General features: G+C 28.1%; 1 long non-coding RNA gene across 1 annotated transcript; it reads right to left on the reverse strand.

Annotated features, from left to right (window-relative positions):
• Window positions 1–368: 368 nt before the first annotated feature.
• On the reverse strand, window positions 369–2,461 carry LOC135266563 (uncharacterized). The gene is made up of 2 exons (XR_010334678.1): window positions 2,300–2,461; window positions 369–2,249 (listed from the first exon to the last, which is right to left on the reverse strand). It is a non-coding gene; the product is annotated as an uncharacterized LOC135266563 (long non-coding RNA).
• Between the last annotated feature and the right edge of the window lie 7,239 nt (window positions 2,462–9,700).

Raw genomic sequence — 9,700 nt, forward strand, 5'->3', positions numbered from 1 at the left:
TGTGTCGGGAAGTGCAAGGACAATCCAAATACTGAATTAAAGTTACTGAAAATTTAAAATGAAGGTTTAATACGTGAAAAACAGCTTCTAGAAAAACTCCTTGCTGAAATGGAATACTCTAGTCAGCTTATGAAAGATAAAATCGAAGATTATCAAAATGTCATTGAAGGTTTAAATCGCGATACGATATCGAGTAAAAACTCGCCTTCATGTTCTTATAGCAGCGCGTTGAAAAAATCTAAATCTAACCATTCTTCAGCTGATGTGCTTATATTAAAATCGTCTGATCAAAATAAAAATAGTGCTCAAATCGAGAAAGATATTAAAAATATGTATAACGAATCCGATTTAAAAATAAATGTAAATGGTACAAAGCATATAAAAAGTGGTTTATTAATAAATTGTGAAAACAAAGAGTCCTTGAGCAAATTAAAGGACTTAGTTTCTTCGAAAGGCAACTCATCCTACACAGCTTCAGTACCTGGTAAATTTAACCCTCGTCTAAAAATTTATAATGTTCCTGCTGAAGATGCAACTCAACCTGGGCTTGTGGAAGATATTATCTCTAGAAATTATCTTAATGCTTCCATTGAGGATATTAAAGTAGTTGCCAAAATCAAAAACAAAAAAGATTATAACATTATTATTGAAGTTACACCGTTTCTCTTTAAAAATATTATCGAAAAGGGTTCGCTATATATCGGTTGGCATAAATCTAATATAGCTGAATGTTTCAACTTAATAAAATGCTACAAATGTTGCAAATACGGTCATACCAAGAACAAATGTACTTCACAAGTAGCTATCTGTCCCAAATGTAGCGGATCCCACGAAATGAAAGATTGTGAAACAGAAAGATTATGTTGTCCAAATTGTACATTCTCAAATTCTCGGTTTAAATTGCAATTAACTACTGATCACACAGCAAATGATTTATCTTGTCATACGTATCAACACAAATTGAATCTTGTAAAGCAAAAGACTAATTATTGTTAACTAATATTAAAATTTATAATTTTATTTTTTCTTCTCCTCTTATTTTATTCTCTTTTATGGATCACAACTTTAAAATTGCTCATGTGAATGCTAGATCTTTATTTACTGGCTTTGATGCTTTTAGAGATAGTATTCTAGAGAATGATTTTGATATAATGGGTGTGTCAGAAACTTGGTTGACAAGTCAGTTGCCGTCGCAAGCGGTTGACGTACCGGGTTTCAAATTATTAAGACAGGACCGTGTCGCTAGACGGGGTGGTGGTGTAGCTGCATATATTAGAGAAAATATTTCATCTAAAATAGTTGAAAATATAAAAAGTCCTACAGAAATTGAATGTTTATTAGTAGAAATTAAAACCACATTTTGTCATTTTCTTTTGGGGGTTATCTATCGCAGCCCCTCAACTAATATTGGTGTTCTCACGGAGTTTCTAGAAGAGTTATTACCTACTTTACTTCTAAAATATGAAAAATTAATTTTCTTAGGTGACTTAAATATTGACCATACTTTCGAAAACAATGTAATAGATATTTTTGGGTCTTACGATTTTACTCAAATTATTAGTGAACCGACACGTATCTCCAAAACTAGTCAAAAAATTCTAGATGTCATTTATACCAATTTTCCAGATAAGATTATTGCTTCTGGAACTTTAAATGCAGACATTTTTTCCGATCACTGCATCATACACTGTACCTTAAAAGTAAAAGTCACTTTAAACTCCTTAACTTATGTTACCTACAGAGATTACAAATATTTTTTAAAATCCTGCTTCCTCCAAGATTTACAAAATTTAAACTGGGATGATATTTTTTATATAAATGATATTGACTCCAAGTTATACCTTTTTAATTACAATGTTATAAAATTGTTTGACAAACATGCTCCTCTGGTTACTAAAAAACTTACAAAAAAATTCTCACCCTGGTTAACAGAAAATATTAAGAAACTTATGAAAAAAAGAGATGTATCTTTAACCAAATTTAAACTAACTAAACTCGATGCTGATTGGGAAGCATATCGCCAACTTCGAAATTTTTGTGTCTCTGCAATTAAAAAAGAAAAAGCAGCCTTTCTAAACAAAATTAACAATAATAATAAAATGTTATGGAAAACATTAAATAAATTTGGTTTGAGATCTCGTGAGAACACCCATATTCCTTCACATTTAAACGATGTTAACAAAATCAATGATTATTTCTTATCTGTTTTTAATTCAAATCCTCCCCATGATCAAACACTTAATTATTACCTTCAAAGCACTTATAGTAAGGAACTTAAATTTTCACTTCAGCTACCTACCGTAAATGAAATCCATGATATAATTTTTGACCTTCAGTCAAACGCTACAGGTTTTGATGGAATAAATGCCAAGATGCTAAAGTTTTGCAGTCCATTTATTGATAAATATATAACTCACATTCTAAACTGTTGTTTAGAATCTGGTTACTATCCTGTTCATTGGAAAATTACTCTCGTAAAGCCGTTACCAAAAGTAAGCGAACCTCAAAATTATAGTGATCTCAGACCTATTAGTATTATTTCAACCTTATCGAAAATACTTGAAAAAGTAATTTTTAAACAACTTTATACTTTCGTCACTTCCCATAATATTCTTCCACTTTCACAATCTGGTTTTAGAAAAGGTTTTAGTACTAATACATCATTGACAAATATTTTAGACAATATAATTAGAAATACGGATAATGGCTTAAATACAGCATTGATATCACTTGACTTTTCAAATGCTTTTGACACCATAAATCATGCATTGCTATGTGCTAAACTAAAATTTTTAGGCTTTGATGCAAGTTGTTTAAGATTTTTTTTTCATTACTTAAATGGACGTACCCAAATGGTTCAACTTAATAATTTATTATCATACCGCGGAGCAGTTACATCAGGTGTACCCCAAGGCTCTGTTTTAGGACCCTTATTGTATCTGTTATATACTTTTGACATAGCAAACTCTATTCAACATTCAACCATTCATGCATTTGCTGATGATACGCAATTAGAGTACTCTTTTAAGCGCAGCACAGTTGTTGAGGCAAATCGTTGTCTCAATTTTGATCTAGAAGGTATTCAGACTTATTCATTTACTCACAATCTGAAGCTTAATGATGAAAAGTGTTCCTTTATAGTTTTCGGACCTAAATTTGATGATAGTAATCTCGTATCGACTCTCAACATACATTGCGGAAAATCTAAATTAAAGCTTGTCAAAAGTGTAAAACTACTGGGGGTAGTCTTTGATCAAAACTTACGTTTTAAAAATCATGTCTCTCTCTTAGTGAAAAAAAGTTATGTGTGTCTAAGACAACTTTATCAGAATTTTAATATAATAAATTTCAAATTAAGAAAAAAACTATGCGAAATGCTTGTTTTACCGATTATAAATTACTGTCTCACTGTTTTTTATCCTTGTCTTGACTCTAGTTATAAATACCGCTTACAAAAAATTCAAAATAACTGCTGTAGATTCATTTTCAAATTAAAAAAATATGATCATATTTCTGTTAAAATTAAACAAATAAATTGGTTAAAACTCGACCTTCATTTTCAATATCTGATGGCTGTCTTGGTTCACTCTACTCTGTCTACGTCAACACCTCCTTATCTAAAGAAAAAACTTGTACATCGCCGATCTCTGCACAGTGCTAATTTACGTCATGTTTCTCGCTTGTCCATGCCCTGTTTCCGTACAGCCTTGTTCCAGAGGTCTTTTAGTTATAATGCTGTTGTTATTTATAACAATATAAAAAATATTTTTAAATCAAAGCCAGTAAACTTCTTTAAAAAACAAATCAAATTTAAATTTCTGTTACTTTAATGATTATTCTTCTTTTGCTAATACTGTTTTTTCTCTTTTTCACAATCTTATTTTTTGTCTATATTAAGAATGTTTCTATTACTTTTATACCTGTTAATTTACATTTTAAGAATTTTTTCTTTTTTTTGTTATTTTCTCTTTGCCTATATTTGTATTTTTTGTTATGTAATTTAAACTTTTTGTTATATGCGAGGTTAAGTGGAGTAGCATTAGCTAGACTTCGCCTCCTCAGTTTTTACTTAAATAAAGGCATTTATTATTATTATTATTATTATTATTATTATTAAAAACCGATTATAACTTTTGTATAGTAAATGTTTTTATACCAGTTTTAAAATAAGTTATTAATTTTAGACCATTTCTAGCCTAAAAACAGATCACAGATGATCTCTTGCATAGAAATGAGAAAACGCTCAGATAACACAAAATAAGCATCATTTTTGCTTAGAAAAACTAAGCTTTAATTTAGAAAGAAATTCATTATTATAAGTATTATTATCATTATTATTATTATTATTATTATTATCATTATTATTATTATTATTATTATTAACTTTTGTATAGTAAATGTTTTTATACCAGTTTTAAAATGAGTTATTAATTTTATTCAATTTCTTGCCTAAAAACACAGATCGCAGATGATCTCTTGCATAGAAATGAGAAAACGCTCATATAACACACAAAATAAGCTTCATCTTTGCTTAGAAAACTAAGCTTACTTTTATTACTATTATTATTTTCATTATTATTATTATTATTATTATTAATATTATTATTATTATTTTTATTATTATTATTATTATTATTATTATTATTGTTATTATTATTATTATTATTAAAAACTTATATTAAACAGACAGAAAACGTCGTATTCTGACACAAAAAAACGAATTACGTTATAGACTTGACGAGAACGGCGTATTTCGGACTCTTATAGGACTCTTATAGGGTCAAAAAGTATCAGTTTGGATTAAAACAAATTATTTTTGTTGACTCTCAGTCTAAATTGTTCATCAGTTCAAACAAAAACGGCTTATTTTAGACGATCTTTTGCTTTGAACAAAAAAACTTACATCGAACAGACTAAAAACGTATTAATCTGGCATAAAAGAGCAATTTATGTATCACTTTGGATAAAGGCAGCTAATCCTATTCGTTTCATTGCTTAAAATAGACAAAATTGTTAATAAATCTAACAAAAACGCTGTATTCTAGCACAAAATACTAATTACATTATAGTTTCGACGAGAATAGCTTATTTGGAATGATTCATGCTTCCAAACGAGTAAATTTTTATTAAACAGATGCCAAACATCATGTTTTGTCCTGTAAAGACATTTTATATTGCAGTTTGTATTAAAACAAAATATTTTCGTTGATTCTTTGTTAGAAGCAGCAAACCTAACATTAAAGAATCTGAAAACTTTGTATTCGGACACAAACCACCGAATTTTGTATCAGTTTAGACAAAAACCGTTGATTTTCGACAATATTTTGCTTTGAACAAGAAAACTTATATCAAACTGACTAAAAACGTCTTATTTTAGCACAAAACAAAAGATTTGCGTTATAGTCTTAACGAGAGCTGTTAATTTGAAACGGTTCTATGCTTTGAAACGAGTAAACTTTCACTGTACAGAGGAAAAACATCTTATTTCGCCTTTTAAAAACGATTCATGCCACAGTTTGGATAAAAACCAATTATTTTCGTTAATTCATTGTTACAAACATAAACCTTACATCAAAGTAACTGAAAACCCCTTATTCAGGCACAGAAATTCGAATTACGTTTCAGTCTGGACAAAAACTGCTTACTTTAGACGATCCTTTGTTTTGAATACAAAAACTTACATTAAAAAGATTAAAAACGTCTTATTCTGGCTGAAAACTGCAAATTATATATTACTCTAGATAAAAGCAATTTATCCTGATTACTCCTTTACTTAGAATAGAGTAAACTTGTATAAAACTTAATGAAAACTTTAAATTTCGTCTCAAAGAAATAATTTACGTTATAGTTTTGACTAGCACTGTTTATTTCAAACGATTTTATGATTCGAAACTAATGAACTTTTATGGGGCAGATACAAAACCACATATTACCATATAAAGCGTTGTTTTAAAGCAAATTATTACCTTTTGCAACAAGAAATTTCACGTCAAAGAAACTGAAAACTTCGTATCCATACATAAATATCGAATTACGTATTAGTTTAGGCAAATACAGCTTATTTTAAACGATTCCTTGCTATAAACAAGAAAAATTTTATCAAACATATTGAAAACGTCTTATTCTCGAAAATAAGAGCAAATTATGTATCAGTTTTAACAAAAGCGGATTACTCTGTTTGATTCTATGCTTAGAGTAGAGTAAACTACTATAAAACGTAATGAAAACTCTATATTCAAGCTCAAAAGAACAAATTACGTTATAGTTTGGACTAAAAAAAAATATTTCGGACGATTACATACTTCGAAGTAAGCAAACTTTAATTGAACAAGTGCAGAAGCTAATACTTTGCTTTAAAATAACAATTTATGTGGTAAAATGGTATTTTGCATCTGTCCTATAAAAGTTTACTCGTTTCGCTTCATTGAATCATTCGAAATAAATTATTTTGACACAACAACAACGAAAATAATTTGTTTTTGTTTAAACTGTAACATAAGTCGCTTTTATAAAACGAACTAAGACGTTTGGCTTCTGTTTAGTGAAAGGGGGCATAAAATCGTTTGAAATTAAGAGTTCTGGTCAAAACTATAACGTAAATTATTTCTTTGTATCACTTTAAAGATTTGCGTTATAGTCTTGACGAGAACTGTTAATTTCAAACGATTCTATGCTTTGAAACCAGTATACTTTCACTGAACAGAGGCAAAACGTTTAATTTCGCTTTTAAAAAACGATTTATGTCACAGAAAATCAAATTACGTTTCAGTCTAGACACAAATTGCTTATTTTAGACGATTCTTTCTTTTGAACACGAAAACTTACATTAAAAACGTCTGATTCTGGCTCAAAACTGCAAATTATGTATTACTTTGGATAAAAGTAGTTTATCCCGATTACTCCTTTGCTTAGAATAGAGCAAACTTGTATAAAACTTAATGAAAACTTTAAATTTCGTCTCAAGGAAATAATTTACGTTATAGTTTTGACCAGAACTGTTAATTTCAAACGATTTTATGCCCCCAAACGAGAAAACTTTCACTAAACAGATGCCAAACGTCTTAGTTCGTTTTATAAAAACGACATGTTACAGTTTGAACAAAAAAATTATTTTCGTTGTTGTGTCAAAATAATTTATTTCGAATGATTCAATGGAGCGAAACGAGTAAACTTTTATAGGACAGATGCAAAATACCATATTACCACATAAATCGTTATTTTAAAGCAAAGTATTAGCTTTTGCACTTGTTCAATTAAAGTTTGCTTACTTCGAAGTATGTAGTCGTCCGAAATAATTTTTTTTTGTCAAAACTATAACGTAATTTGTTCTTTTGAGCTTGAATATAGAGTTTTCATTACGTTTTATAGTAGTTTACTCTACTCTAAGCATAGAATCAAACAGAGTAATCCGCTTTTGTTAAAACTGATACATAATTTGCTCTTATTTTCGAGAATAAGACATTTTCAATATGTTTGATAAAATTTTTCTTGATTATAGCAAGGAATAGTTTAAAATAAGCTGTATTTGCCTAAACTGATACGTAATTCGATATTTGTGCATGGATACGATGTTTTCAGTTTCTTTGACGTGTGAAATTTCTTGTTGCAAAAGGTAATAATTTGCTTTAAAACAACGCTTTATATGGAAATATGTGGTTTTGCATCTGCCCCATAAGTGTTCATTAGTTTCGAATCATAAAATCGTTTGAAATAAACAGTGCTGGTCAAAACTATGACGTAAATTATTTCTTTGAGACGAAATTTAAAGTTTTCATTAAGTTTTATACAAGTTTACTCTATTCTAAGTAAAGGAGTAATCAGGATAAATTGCTTTTATCTAGAGTAATATATAATTTGCAGTTTTCAGCCAGAATAAGACGTTTTTAATCTTTTTAATGTAAGTTTTTGTATTCAAAACAAAGGATCGTCTAAAGTAAGCAGTTTTTACCAGACTGAAACGTAATTCCAATTTCTGTGCCTGAATAAGGGGTTTTCAGTTACTTTGATGTAAGGTTTCATGTTTGTAACAATGAATTAACGAAAATAATTGGTTTTTATCCAAACTGTGGCATGAATCGTTTTTAAAAGGCGAAATAAGATGTTTTTCCTCTGTACAGTGAAAGTTTACTCGTTTCAAAGCATAGAACCGTTTGAAATTAACAGCTCTCGTTAAGACTATAACGCAAATCTTTTGTTTTGTACTAAAATAAGACGTTTTTAGTCAGTTTGATATAAGTTTTCTTGTTCAAAGCAAAATATTGTCGAAAATCAACCGTTTTTATCTAAACTGATACAAAATTCGGTGGTTTGTGTCCGAATACAAAGTTTTCAGATTCTTTAATGTTAGGTTTGCTGCTTCTAACAAAGAATCAACGAAAATATTTTGTTTAAATACAAACTGCAATATAAAATGTCTTTATAGGACAAAACATGATGTTTGGCGTCTGTTTAATAAAAATTTACTCGTTTGTAAGCATAGAATCATTCCAAATAAGCTATTCTCGTCGAAACTATAATGTAATTAGTATTTTTTGCTAGAATACAGCGTTTTTGTTTGATTTATTAACAATTTTGTCTATTTTAAGCAATGAAACGAATAGGATTAGCTGCCTTTATCCAAAGTGATACATAAATTGCTCTTTTATGCCAGATTAATACGTTTTTAGTCTGTTCGATGTATGTTTTCATGTTCAAAGCAAAAGATCGTCTAAAATAAGCCGTTTTTGATTGAACTGATGAACAATTCAGACTGAGAGTCAACAAAAATAATTTGTTTTAATCCAAGCTGATACTTTTTGACCCTATAAGAGTCCTATAAGAGTCCGAGATACGCCGTTCTCGTCAAGTCTATAACGTAATTCGTTTTTTTGTGTCAGAATACGACGTTTTCTGTCTGTTTAATATAATTTTTTAATAATAATAATAATAATAACAATAATAATAATAATAATAATAATAATAATAATAATAATAATAATAATAATAATAATAATAATAGTAATAATAATAATAATAACAATAATAATAATAATAGTAATAAAAGTAGGCTTAGTTTTCTAAGCAAAAATGAAGCTTATTTTGTGTGTTATATGAGCGTTTTCTCATTTCAATGGAAGAAATCATCTGTGATCTGTATTTTTAGGCAAGAAATTGTCTAAAATTAATAACTCATTTTAAAACTGGTATAAAAACATTTACTATACAAAAGTTAATAATAATAATAATAATAATAATAGTAATAATAATAATAATAATAATAATAATAAAAATAATAATAATAGTAATAAAAGTAAGCTTAGTTTTCTAAGCAAAAATGAAGCTTATTTTGTGTGTTATGAGCGTTTTCTCATTTCTATGCAAGAGATCATCTGTGATCTCTGTTTTTAGGCAAGAAATTGAATAAAATTAATAATTAATAACTCATTTTAAAACTGGTATAAAAACATTTACTATACAAAAGTTAATAATAATAATAATAATATAATATAATAATAGTAATAATAACAATAATAATAGTAATAATAATAATAATAATAATAATGAAAATAATAATAATAATAATAACAATAATAATAATAATAATGATAGTAATACTTATAATAATGAATTTCTTTGTAAATTAAAGCTTAGTTTTTCTAAGCCAAAATGATGCTTATTTTGTGTTATCTGAGCGTTTTCCCATTTCTATGCAAGAGATCAT

Source organism: Tribolium castaneum, chromosome 6 (genome assembly GCF_031307605.1).
Source record: "Tribolium castaneum strain GA2 chromosome 6, icTriCast1.1, whole genome shotgun sequence".
Taxonomy (NCBI): Eukaryota; Metazoa; Arthropoda; class Insecta; order Coleoptera; family Tenebrionidae; genus Tribolium; species Tribolium castaneum.